General features: G+C 32.7%; 1 protein-coding gene and 1 pseudogene across 4 annotated transcripts in view; one reads left to right on the top strand and one right to left on the bottom strand.

The window, feature by feature from the left end:
• Window positions 1-14,681, top strand: part of KIF2A (kinesin family member 2A) — a 58,954-nt gene that overhangs the window by 16,124 nt on the left and 28,149 nt on the right. The window lies entirely within an intron of this gene.
• Window positions 11,449-11,566, bottom strand: LOC118607052 (annotated as a pseudogene).

Below are 14,681 nucleotides of genomic sequence, written 5' to 3'. Positions count from 1 at the left end.
AAGACTTCTACAAGTCTACCACATCCACCCAAATAACAATCAATATCTGTTCCTGTAACTATGCCTTTCTTACCTTTCCATGGATAAACCTGTTCTGTTCTAATTTTAGGCACATTTCCTCTACTTACACACTAAATGTTATCCTTTTTCACCTGCCCAAAGTTACCACTTCATTAGTTCTTTGTGCTGTGTCCTTAATTTCTCCTTTATTAAATTATTTCCATCAACTTACTGGAATACTATTATTTATTTCATCTAAAAAAAAGGTCTCCACTTGTGCTTAAATTTTACTTAATCTGTTAACAGCATTTGACAGAGACAGAATTGATTTATTCTCTTTCTAGAAATGCCATTTGTTACATGGCTTCTAGGATTCTACTTTCCTGATTTTCTTCTTTTTCTCTGGCAATTTCTTGATCTGTGCTAGTAACTTATTATCTCCCCAACCTCTGTACATTGAAAACCTGGACTTCTACCCTTATTCTTTTAGTGATCATATCACTTTCACTGCCTTAAATACTGTCTATATTTACTTTTCCAAACTCTCATTACTGCTCCCTTCCAAAGAACCATTTTAGACATTTTTTTTCTTAATCACACCCTCCCATGAAATTTTATATTTAATTTTAATATTTTTTCTTGTTTTCTGTTCCTCTACTCCCCCTCCCCTTTGGCAGCCATCAGCTTGTTCTCTGTATCTATGGGTCTGCTTCTGTTTTGTTTATTCATATTTCTTTTAGATTCCAGTTATAAATGAAATCAGGTATTTTTCTCTGACTTATTTTACTTAGCATAATACCTTCTAGATTCATCTGCATTGTCGTAAATGGCAAGATTTCTTTTTTATAATATTCCATTGTGTGTATGTGTGTGTATACATATGTATATATTAATGTACATATAATATGTATATGTATCTCATATATAGATAGCATATCTTTATTCGTCTACCTAGGGACCCATAAAATTTTAATATCACATGCACTGTGTATTTGTTTATGTGCTATGGCCCTTTGGAGGGCCACAAACTTGTAATATTTAAGCTCTTCTCTTCCAAGGAGCCAATTTTTCCCCCTTTTGAAAATGTGTGTTACTGTATATGCTAACAGTTCTCAAGATTTTATATTAAACCTGGACCACCCACTATAATTATATATCTATATCTATCTATCTATACATATGTATATAACACACACACACACACACACACACACACACACACACACACACACACACACTGATAATCTACACTAGATGTTTAGGAGATCTCTCAACCTTAAATGTAGAAAACCAAACCCATAATCTGACTTAAGTCAGTCTCTCCATAGTGAGATTCTTTGGCTCTACTTTCTTTGTATACCTTTCCTCTAGCCACACTGAATTTATTATTTTACATTTTACTCTAGTGGTACAAGGGTTTAAAGAAATGATCATCTATTAATCCAACTGACCAACATTGAAAGTAAAAATTTCCCTATTTCAGAGTCACTACCATCATAGGCATCCATAGTTAGAGTGGAACAGGGATTGTGATGATAAATTCCTCAGGGAAGTAGTGACACTGCAATCAGGGGTTGAGATCTTGGCACAGGGCAAGGAATGTCCCTTATTCAATATCTTTGATTTCCTATTGCCTTATTATGGCCTTTAGTATTTGAAAGAGGATAAATTACTCTGCTTGGGCTGGATAACAAAATACCATAAACTGGGTGGCTTAAGCAACATATATTTCTTAAAATTCTGGAGGCTTGGAAATCCAACAAAAATTAGGGTGCTGGTAAAAGCATTTTTCCTGTCTTGGAGATGGCTATTTTCTTATTGTGTCCTCACATGGTAGACATCTCCCTCTTTCCTTTAGAGTCAGAAGTCCCATCTTGATGGCTCCACCCTCATGACCTCATCTAAGCCTAATTACTTTCCAAAAGACCCACTTCCAAACACCATAACATTGAGGTTTAGGACTTCAATATGTGAATGGAGGGGGGCACATTTCAGTCCATAGGAAAAGAGTTATAGGTAAACGTGAATCTCGACTGCTGTTCAAGACCACAGCAACACAGTAATTAACAAAGGAATATGTTTTTGTGTAGTGGATAAGAATGTGACTATTATAAAATTAAACTTATTAGTTTTCAGTGACAACTGGTTTAATGTTATACTAGTATGACCACGACTTGGCATTTTCAATTAAGATTTCATCTCTCATCTGTAACAGTTTTATTTTTAATGTTTAAGAGTAGGTATCATTATTATTTGCCTTGGATAGACATTTTCCATATTCTTTTTCTGGTAACAAATTACTTTTCTACAATATTATGTTTTTGAAAATCACTTATGATGTGTTTAACATTCTTTAAGGTTTTTGAAGAAGTTCTCCTGTCCCATTGTCCTGGACAGCAGTAAAGGTAGACAGGCTAGCTCTTCAATACTAGAGATTTTTTCTTTAAAGTGTCGGCACATACTGTTCTTTTATAGACAGTAGCAAGTTTCTAAAGTGTTATGTGTTAAGATGCATCTCATAGTGGAATATTCAGTTTTCTTAGCCTCTTTAACTGTGAGAGTTTTTTTTTTTTTTTTTTTTTTTAAGATTCCGATGTTATCAGTCTGCTTGACATCCTCATTACCACATCTACAACTTTTACTAAAAACATTAATTGCACCCAGTCAACTGAATTCAGGCCTTAAATTCTCTAATGAAAGTTAGGAGGGTAGCTGAAAACAAACTGGAATGGTTGAATATTTTATAATGTTTTTGTCAATTTTCTGAGTTATGTTTAAATTTTGTTAATAAATATATGTATAAGTCTACATTGCCTGGGATACTGCTGTTGAAGACTTGAAAAACATTCCAAAAGATCCCTCTCTCTTGTTAGGATATATTTAAGCATAAGAGAAGATGATATCTACATGTAGCCCTGAAAAGGTCATAGACTAACGCAATGTATTGGTTTGGAATTCCCTTTTGAGTAAATAAGAATTTAAACCAGGGAGCAATTAGATAGCATTGCTCAATGTATCCAGCAGACCATCTGTGAAAGTTTGTTCTCAAAACTTAAGATTAGTTCTGCTTTGGCAGCACATACACTAAAACACTTTAAATTGTCAGCAATGTGTTAAACACCACTTATAAAACTCTTTGGTATTCTAGATAGGAAATATTTTATTCCTCAATAAATGAATAAAGGTAGGTTTCAGACATTGACCCAGAGGAATGTAGATATGAAGAATGGCTTTTTAATTAAAATGTGTTGAGATTTATTTAGTTAACTTTATGAAGTTTTTTTAATGCTTTTTATTTTTTACATTTTCACCATGTTAGCTGGAATCCTAATCATATAACTTATGATTTTAGAAATTCAATTTTTACCTTTTTTAACTAGTAGTTTTGAACAGTTTTTCAGTTCTTTCTTGCCCCAACCCCAAATATTCAGAATGAGGAAATTAAGTGATTTAATCATCTCTGTTGTAATCATGACCCCTTTGTGACATTATCCTTATTACCCTTGTGCAAATTCAGGATGGAAGTTTTCTAAATAGCTGCACAATGGGCCCTTCTAAGCGATAAGTCTAACAGATTGTTAGTGTGCAGTGTGATCCAGTCATCACAAAAAAATCCCAACAAGATAGGAAATTTCTCTGAGCAGTGTTAATTTTTCAGATCCCTTTTCAAAACAATGGACAGAGGAAGTAAGAATTTGAAAATTTGTAGTTTGTTTACAATATGAATGAAGTCTGTGTCATTTTTAAGATGTATTTTCACGAAAATTCTTAGGTCTAGCATACGCATTTCTCTTGTGTCACAGTTCCAGCTTTGGTTTAAAGTCTAAGAAGGGAAATGCTAGAACTTTTTAAATTTAGTTATAAACAGTAACATCTTAAATGTGATAAGCCAAAACAGAAAGGTCTCTATGTTTGGCAAAGTCACATTCCCCAGGGGTTTACTAAATAGCAACAGCGCTGTTAGCAGTGTCAGCTGAGGCATTTATGTCCTCTAATGGCATCTTATTCCACCAAAGTTATTGAAGAAGATATGATGCCTGCATAGCCCTCGTTAAGTATTCTTTTCATTGCTGTTTAGATTACGTAACAGAACCTGGATATCAGAGTTTGGGCGTTTGATTTATGCTGGATCTCCTGTAATGATCTCCAACAAATCATCGGATTCTTTTCTGTCCTCATTTACTGGTTATTGGCATCTAGGAACAGATTGACATTTACTTTTGGAGAGAATAAAAATAATAAATTATAAACGCTTTGAGGTAGTTGGCAAGACAAGAAAATACATAAATGTTACTGTATAGTTTACAGTGTTTTTCATTTTCTAAATAATGCTTTTGGTAGTTTTATTGTCATATTTCATCTATTTTAAAGCATTTTGCAGTCTCCATTTTCCTGACTTTCCCATTAGGTTATTTTCGTGTTCTGAAGGAGCATCCTTTTAGAATCCTTCTAATAAGTTGAAGGAAAGAATTGTATCTGTTTTAAAAGACAGATTTAAAACAAACCTCCTTAGACAATAAAAGTTAATTAACATTTTTTGCTATGACTATTTGGAAATATGCACTACACTGACACTTGGTACTTATAACTAAATATACAATTGCTTTATTTTACTAGAATCAGTATTTTATATAAAATTTAAGGAAAAAATTAGAAACCTGTTTAAGACAGATTTTAATCCGTCACATGATATGAAGTCTCAAAAGTTTTGAGGCAAGTGTGTTTTAAGGTAATTTACCAAGATTCTTTTCTGGTAGAAACTGACTTGAGAGAAAGTGCTTCTTTCAGAAATCTACTTACTATCTACTTTGAGTAAGCCTATGTATTTTACTCATCCTCAGGAAACATTCTGCCATGTACTTGTTCTGAATGTTTACAATTCAGAGTAATATTTATTTTTAAAAGTCAAAACATCCTTTCAAATTATGCAATAGTATTCTCATTGAAAAGTCAGGCAGTTACTAGGCGGTTTTATCAAGAATAGATTTACTAGGGAACTATATTTTAATTTGGCATATAAACTGAAGTTTTTTATTTTCATTACATGGCAATGTACACATGAATGACCAGTTGACTACTAGTTTTTTCAGTTTGTAAAAATTTTTTAAATAATATTTTTAGCTAATATTTCTAAAGCATTAATTTTTTGTCATATTTTTAAATGTATTAAACTTTATACAAAAATAGTAGGTTTTAACAACTTCAAAGGGTTTGGAAATTGACATTATAAACAATCTTATAATTCAAGTTCTATTTTCACTAATTGTTTTAGTTATTCATACATTATTTGGTTTTGAAATTTTTATAAAGGTCTTAACTATTTTAGAAGTATAAAAAGAAAATTTCATGGAAGCAGCTCAAGAGGACCTGATGAAAATAATGTTTACTTTTGGGGAAGACTTACCACATGTATGCTCATGTAAAACTCATCTCTAGAGTAGGATTAGAAAAAATAGGAAGTTTATAATTCTGGTTATGTCCAGAACAGCACCAGCCTTTTAAAAAACAGCATGGGTCTAAAAAGAATTGTTGGTTTTTTATGGTTTTTTTTTTTTTCCTAATGTTCTCCCACTGTATCCTTTTAATAAAATACATATATTTGTTAGAATTTTAAATATTCAGACTCTTAAATACTCATAATGATATTTTATTAGTATTCTTGACTGTTTTATTTTGGCTCTTTTGCATTTGCAACCAAATTATATACTTTATATGCTAGACAAGGTTTACACCAGCCTAATTGGTTGCTGGCATTTCTTAGCCTCACAGCTGCTGTGAATTCAGCTGTGAACTAGGAAACATAATAGGATTCTCTTTTCAAAGACCAAAAGGCAATTGTCAACATGTAAAACTTGTTTTTGGCAGCTCGATAAATATATGAGATTTTATGGTAAGTTAAACAGCACTAATAGCAATCTTAAGTGATCATCTTAAAGATTAGAAAGTCCAGAAATATAAAGTTTATATATTTGTTATTTTTATTCACTACAGCAAAGGTGGCTTAAATTCATGTTTGCTCTTCTGTTCTTTCATTTGTGGGTTTTTATTTTTTTTAAATCATTTGTCTTAACATATACTAACAGATGTTAAAAAGTTGATATCTGAACTATTCTGTTTGATTTCACTATAACAGAAATTTGAGACTTAAATTATGTAAAGATATTTTGTAAATGAACTAAGTGTAAAATGCCTTTGAAATAAAGGTTATGATTTCAGAATATTATATATTTATATGATATGATTGAGCAGATAATATTTTTATAAATTTTTATTAAGGTTTTACTATTTTGGACCTTTAACCTGACACCTAACTTTGGGGTGAAATTTGCATTTCTCTTACGCCGAACCATATGAAATTGCCATTCTTGGGTTAGAAATGGTCAAATAGAGAAATTGCGATTTTTTTTTCTTAGAATCACTATGGTTCTCATGATTTAACTATATTTAAAAGTCTATTCTCAATAGCAGAAACCTAGGAATATTTTGATTTTAAACAATAGAGTTATCAACCTCTAAAGCCATAATCTGTTCCTATAAATCAGATGTCCTGTGTGAAAATGCTAACTGGGAGCCTATTTGCCTTTACTTTAAATGGGAAAAAATTGATAATTGTCAATTATCAACTTTCTAATTTCAAAAGTATAACCGACACTATAAATATCCTACATATAAGTACAATACTGTCATTTAACAAACAATAAACAAGGTTAACAGATTGGTTTTATGTGCAGTATTTTTTTCCTTATAATTACTTTTTTGTCCATCCTCAGTGGGGTGTGTGTGTGTGTGTGTTTAATATTAGATATTTTGGGACTCATTCAACACTAGGCAAAAGAAAGGCTAAGTAAACATGAGAGGCTTTGGAAATACATTTCAGGATAAGCATACATTGTCAGAAAATGGCTCACACTAAGTATGATGCAAGCATTATTCTGTGCCTACATTTTGATCTTTGGCATGCTTTTTTATGTTCTGACTATCAATTATATTGGGAATGTAACTCAGAACTTTTCTTGCACACTGTATTGTTTAAAATGTGAATTGTGTTTCTGGCATGTGCAAATATAATTCTTTTCTTGTATAAACATTGGCCAAAATAACTTGCATTGAGAGGTAAGTTTTATGAAATTCGGATATTAAAGACCCAGAGGTCTCCTATTGGGAAAATGATTGGGGAGAAGTTGTACTTCCAAAATTCTTTGCACATATTTTTTACTTCACTCTTAACAGATGACGTTTTGTGCACTGTAACTTATCTTTACAAGTAGATTGAAATAAAGCTTAAAACTTTAAAATGTCTCTAGATTTTTAATTAAAAAAATATAGTTTTAAAACTATAACAATTTATATAATGTTGATTTTATAAGATAGTGTGAACTTAACAGTTTTCATCTCTGACCCCTATTTTCTATTAATATGACATATGACTTAAAGATGGATAGGGGTTTCTGGTCATAATAGTACTATAAAGTCCATTATTAGCGTCTTTCTGCTTCAGGTACATAAAAGAAAACAAAAATGGCATAGCTGGGTTTAAGAACAAGATATCACTACAGAGAAGAAATAGACTAGAAATACTAAGGGGTGAGCAGGCCGTTTGACTGGAGGATGATAGTGCCACTAGGAAAAAAGAATCAGATCACTGAAGACAAAGACATGTGGCTCTTCTTTAAAGACACCGATAAAAAATTGCTGCTGATTTGCTCTCTGGAGCTAGGTTTATAGGAAATTTTCCTCCAAGGGACGCAGTCCATTGCAATTAAGGCTTTTTCTATTCTGATTGGTCAGATGTGTCTCACTTTTAGAAATCATAAACAGATACCTAGAGTAAAAGAATCATAAAATTAGAAAATAGTTTGAATTGAACAATAACAGTACTACATATAAAAATTTGTAAGATGCTGCTAAAGCCATTATTGGGAGAAATGTGTAGCTTTAATTGCTTTCGAGGGAAAAATGATAATGATGAATGAGCTAAGCATTTATCTTAAGAATTTAAGGGGGAGAAACATCAAAATACACCCAAAGTAAGTTAAAAGAAATACTAATGAGCAGTAATTTAGTACTTAATAACACAATAAAAGGGTTCAACAAAACCACATATATTCTTGGAAAAATAAAATTGGCAAATCTTAGGTGACATTTATCAAGGAAAAAAGTTGAAAAATTTTGAATGAAAAGTGATTATCATTACAGGTGCCATGGACAGTTAATATAATTAAGAGCAGCTTTATGTCCAAAATGTGAAAATTTGTATACATCTAGAAAAATAAAATTATCAAAACAATCAAGAATAGAAAATTACAATAATCCCACAATTATTAAGGAAATTGAATCTTCTCACAAAACTCTATGCCAGGATGGTTTTAACCAGTTCCTACCAAACACTCAAGGTTGAACTATAATTTTACACTAACTATTCCAGAATAAGTCTGGCATGAGAAAGGAAAACTGCTGGCCAGTATTACTCTTGGTCAATGATATAAAAATTCAGAACAAAGTAATTCAGTGCAATTCCAATCAAAATCCTAACAGGTGGGTTTTTAAAAATTGTTTGAATTTTGGACCTTGACAAACTGATTCTAAGTTTATACAGACATGCAAAAGGCTAAGAATATTAAACTCTTAAAGAACAATAAAGCAGGAAGGCTTATTTTACCAGATAGCAAGACATTGCAAAGTTTTAATAATGAAGACATTGTAATTTTGGTTTAGGGATATAGAAGTAGACTCATGCATGTATGCTTGAAATTTGATGGTGACACTGGAACCATTTTATTTTCCATAGGGGAAACATGGAAATTGGGTTAATACACACAAAGATCAAAATGACAATGTGTTACTGTCTTGAATATAAAAAAGGCTTTGTAAAACTGTAGAAGAAAATGTAAGAAACTATCTTAATGACATGAATTTTAGGAAGAATCGTATGACATAGAAAGCTATAATTGAGAAATATATATTTGACTACACTAAAACTAAGAACTTCAGGTCATCAAAAGGACACCATAACGAAGCTGAAAAGATAAGCCACAATTTTGGACAAAATACTTGCAACATATATATAGCAGAAGATTAATACCAAGACTGTATAGAGAATTTCTCTAGAAGTAGGAAAAAGAAACACACAAAAGGCTCGAATGGCTAGCAAACATGAAAATAGGCACAACCTTATTGAGTGAGAGAAATTAGAACCACATTAAATCTGACATATTATGGATGTGAAGTAATTGTTAGTGGGATTACAAATAATTACAGCGAAAGTTAGTATAGAATACATTGTGGCACTAACTAGAAAAGTTATTTATCTGTGTATGATTATATCCCTGAGAAATTTTCACATATTTGTATCAGTACACAAGTATGAGAATGCCTACAGCATTATTCTTCCAAATAGCAAAAAACATAACAAATGTCCATCAACAGAGGAATAGATAAATTTTGCCATATTCATATGTAGTGCAAATGAGTGAGCTATAGATACACATAACAAGTATCTCAGAAAAAAAATAGTCTTAAAAGTAGTGTCAGTCTGTTTATATACAGTTTAAAGGTAGGCAAACTAGATTTGTGTGTGTGTGTTGCATTATGAGTGGTCAAACTACAAAGAAAAGCCATGATGTGATTATCTCAAATAACAAAGTAGTGATAGTCCCTTCTGGTGGAGGGAGAAAGGAGAGGGAGAGATTCACTTGAAGAGGGGGACATATGGGGTTTCAAAGGTATTGATTCTTGGCTGGTGGTGGATACACAGGTGCTTTGCTCTATTAATATTTTTAAACATAGAAGCCTATATCAGGGGTCCCCAGCCCCTGGCTGTGGACCAATACTAGTCTGTGGCCTGTCAGGAACTGGGCCACACAGCAAGAGGTGAGCGGTGGGCAAGTGAGCGAAGCTTCATCTGTATTTGCAGCTGCTGCCCAGCGCTAGCATCACCTCCTTTGCTTCATCTCAGATCATCAGGCTTTAAATCTTATAGGAGCACTGGTCCTTGGTGCCAAAGGGTTGAGAACCGCTAGTCTATGTAATATAATTCAAAAAGTAAATGGGAAATCAGAGTCAAAGGGCAGGGGCCGGGGGTAAGTGTTTTGAGAATGATGTACAGAAATTTTCTCAAACCAGAGAAATGGGGTGGTATTTAGAGAGCCATGTGGGAAGATTGTCCCAGGTTCTAGGGAAAAATGTTTCCAATCCTAATTTGTCCCTGAGCTATACGTCTGTATCTATAGTTGTCTTGTTAACACCAACTGAGACTTAGGATAAAATATCTCATTTCTCTGCCACCAATGTCATCATTTTCCCATCATCCAGGCTCAGACCGTTCCTATTATACCTATGTTATCACTAAACCAATGATTTTTTCCTTCGAAAAATCTCATATATCTGTCTCTTTATTTTATTATTTAACATCTTTGTTAATGAGTGCTTTTTGACTTTTGAAAAAAGTCAAAGTGTAAATTTTTATACTCAATGAGGTATTTGAGTATATCTTAACTAAACCAATTTATTTAAAAAGATTTAAAAGCATACTGGGAAAAGTCAGCCTTAAAAATTTTTTTAGAGACATCTTTTGATAAAATAATAAAAATTCTATGCTGCATAGGTACTATACAGGTATTTCTAGTAATCTAATCCACTGGCAAAAAGCGAACACTTAAGACTTCATTCATTCAGCTCTAAGCTTTTTATTAGTTATTGCTAGATTTTCATATTTATATTTTACTTATTCTTAAATGAGTAAACCTGGACCATCGTCAAGGCAAGCCAACATTTTCTTCATCCTGCCCTACTAATCTTCTAGAGTTTAGGCTTAACTGGTGATTAGCTGCTTTTTGACTCTGCTACTTGTGGCTTAAGGCTTTCTGGATGTCTGCATTGCTACTGAAGATGTGGAAGTACCACTGTTGAAAAGACTGCTGAATACTGTATGTTATCACCTTGATTTTCTTTATCCTCTTCATTGCTAATCTCTATGCTATTTTTGAAGTTAAGGTCTCTATGTAATTGTGACCTATAGTCTTAGATTTTGTCCCACTGGTTTGCCTTTTCTTACACATCTAGTTGTAATATCGTGGTAAATGCCTCACAGTAGGTGGTGTTGGTCTTGTCTTTTGTAACAGGCACTTGCTTTCCCCCATTCTCATTATTATGGTAATTCTGTTGGTAATTGCTTAGAAATCCTGATCTGCACTCCTTCAACAGCCTCCTTAGTCTGATGTTCAAATACATCTTCTTGGGGGTCATTTCCTGTTGAAAGTATATTGATGTCTTATAGTAAACCACTTCACTTTTCCCAAAATCATGTAGGGTTTTATAATAAGTCATTAAAAGACCATTGGAAGGACTTGGGCTATTACTCTTGTGTAAGATAGGGAGCCACTAAAAGGTTTTGATAAAAAGAGCAATATAATCCCTAATTTTTTTTATTTTTTTTTTTTTGTGTGTGTGTGCCTACAGCACCTGGTCTTTCTAGGTGGTCTCTCATCCAAGTACTAACCAGGCCCGACCCTGCTTAGCTTCCGAGATCAGACAGGATCAGGCTTGGTCAGGGTACATGGCCATAGCCAGTTTCCTCATTTTAAAAATGGATATATATACTTCATAAATATATTTTTTTATATTAAACTAATGTAGATTAAATGGGCCAGTCTCTGACATATACATGCTTAGAAAGTATACAGAAAGATCTGGCCTATCGGATTGGTAAAAAATATTAAGTTAATAATGCTCAGTGTCCACAAAGCTGTGGAAGAATATGTCCCATATTGGTGGGAAGGTAAAAGGAGAGCAGTTTTCAAATATCGAAATTTCAGTTTCTTTGACTCATTAATTCTCCTTCTAGAAATTGTATTTATGAAAACATTTACACCTATGTACAGGTAGGTAATGAGTGCAATGAGTACATCTTTTAATGGCAAACAGTCAGAAACAATTTAAATTACTCTTAGTAAAGGAATAATTAAATCGTGATGCATTTCTTTTTTAGAATGCTATATAGTTGTTAATATATAGGTTGTTAAAATTAATATGTTGGTTTGTCATGGAAAGATTGCCAGTATGTATTTTAGTTTTTTGTATTTATTTTTATTAAATTTATTAGGGTGGCATTGGTTAATAAAATTATATAGACTCCAATTGTACAATTTAATAATACATTTGTATTTTGCATTGTTCACCACCCAAAATGAAATTTCCTTCCGTCATCATATATTTGACCTCCTTTACCCTTATCTACCTTCCCCCTTTCCCTCTGGTAACCACTAAATTGTTATCTGTCTACGAGTTTTTGTTTGTTTTGTTCATTTGTTGCTTTCAGTTTTATATCCCACATATAAGTGAAATCATATGGTTCTAAATTTTTTTCTGTCTGATTTATTTCACTTAGCATGATAATCTCAAGATCCATCCATGTTGTTGCAAATGGCATTATTTCATCTTTTCTTATGGCTGAGTAATAGTCCATTGTATATAGGTACCATATCTTTATCCAATCACCTATCGAAGGGCACTTCCGTCATTTCCATATCTTGGCCACTGTGAATAATGCTGCAATGAACAGGTGTGTATATGATACATGTTTTGAATTTTTGGGGTAGATACCCAGAAGAGGGATTGCTGGGTCATGTGGTAATTCTATTCTTAATATTCTAAGGAACCTCTACACTGTTTTACATAGTGACTATACCAATTTACATTCCCACCAGCAGTGTATGAGGATTCCTTTTCCCCTGCAACTTCTCCAACACTTATTATTACTTGTATTGTTAATGATAGCCATTCTAACAGGTGTGAAGATGTATCTCATTATAGTTTTTGTTTGTTTGTTTGTTTGTCATAAGATAATTTTATTTAAGCATGCATCCTACCATTCTCATTGTGGTTTTGATTTGCATTTCCTTAATAGCTAGTAAAGTTGAGCATGTTCTCATACGTCTTTTGGCCATTTGTACGTTTACATGGGAGAAGTATCTGTTCAGCTTCTCTGCCCATTTTTTAATTGGATAATTTGTTTGTCGTTGTTGTTGAGTTATATGAGTTCTTTATATATTTTGGATATTAACTCCTTATCGGAGGCATTCTTTGCAAATATCTTCTCCCATTTAATTGATTGCCTCTTTGTTTCGTTTCTTTTGCTGTGCAGAACCTTTTTAGTTAGATGTCGGCCCATTCATTTATTTTTGCCTTTTGCTTTTGCTTTCCTTGCCTTTGAAGTCAAAATCATAAAATCTCTCTAAATCGAAGGTCCATGTGTGTAGTGCCTGTTTTCTTCTATGCAATTTGTTTCAGGTCTTATTTTTGGATCGTTAATCCATTTTGAGTTAACTTCGGTGTGTGGTAACAGCAGTTTAGTTTCACTCATTTGCTGTGGCTCTCCAATTTTCCCAGCACCATTCATCGAAGAGGCTTTCTTTTCGACACTATAATTTCAACTCCTTTGTTGAAAATTATTTGCCTATTTCTGGATTCTCATTTCTGTTCTATTGGTCTGTGTGTCTGGTTTTTTGCCAATATGCTGTTTTGATTCTTGTCGCTTTGTAATATGATTTGAAATCAATCAGTGTGATACCTCCAGCCTTATTTTAGTTTTTTTTTAAAAAAAAAAAAAAAAAACACTGATCTATCACTTGAGAGTACTTTTATTTTTAATACTTGAATTTTCAAAACAAGATTATATTAATTTATTACTTCAGATTTTTATATGCACCCATATGGGAAAGATAGTGATTAACAGTAATTTCATACCTAACTACTTATAACATTCTTATTGTTCATATTGTCTTTAAAGATATTGTATCCCTTGTTATAATAATATTGTTTTATGTACTGTATATCCAGCGTTTTTTTTCTTTTAAGAGCTACAAATTATCATTAGGTAACTTATAGATGTCCCAAGGACTTCATTCCGAAACTACAGATGAAAATTCTGTATGTTTAACATTTTATTAGATAATATAAAGATGTAGATATGTGTCCTTACTTGAATAATAATCAAATGGTTGGGTTAGATGAAAACAGATGAAATAAGTAAAATGTATGTACGTATACACATGTATATATGTGTGTATTTATGTACATATATGCATATGTGCGTGTGGTGTGTGTGCATGTGTTGTATGTGTGTGTGTTCAGTTGACTCTTGGACAACGTGACTTCGAACTGCATGGGTCCATCTATCTATGGATTTTTTTCATTAAATACCTGTACTTAGTGATCCGCTATTGGGAGTCCACAGATGCAGAGAGCCCATTGTCTGCATTTACCGCATTTTATATAGGGAACTTGAGCACCTGCAGATTTTTGTATTCATGGCGGGTTTTGAAACCAATCTCCTGCAGGTACCAACTAAGTTTTGAGGGAGTTGGAAGTTACACGCAGATTTTCAACTATGTGGGAGTCAATGCCCCTCATCCCCACATTTTACAGGGGTCAACTGTATACACACAACGTACACACATAACCTGTTGATCTGCTTCTAGGAATTTGTTCCTAAAAAATAATCTAGCAAATACATAATGACAAATGTGCAATAGTAGTATTTATAATAGTAAAATATTGCACATAACCTAAATGACCATCAGTAGGTTTTAAATAAGTTATAAAAAATGGAATATTATGTAATAATTAAAAATAATTATATTTATAGTTACTAACAGGTAAGAGCCACAATCCATTAAGAGAGG

The sequence above is a fragment of the Rousettus aegyptiacus genome, unplaced genomic scaffold (genome assembly GCF_014176215.1).
Source record: "Rousettus aegyptiacus isolate mRouAeg1 unplaced genomic scaffold, mRouAeg1.p scaffold_m13_p_8, whole genome shotgun sequence".
Taxonomy (NCBI): Eukaryota; Metazoa; Chordata; class Mammalia; order Chiroptera; family Pteropodidae; genus Rousettus; species Rousettus aegyptiacus.
The sequence above is the reverse complement of the archived record's forward strand: the minus strand, read 5'-3'. Positions and strand labels throughout refer to the sequence as shown.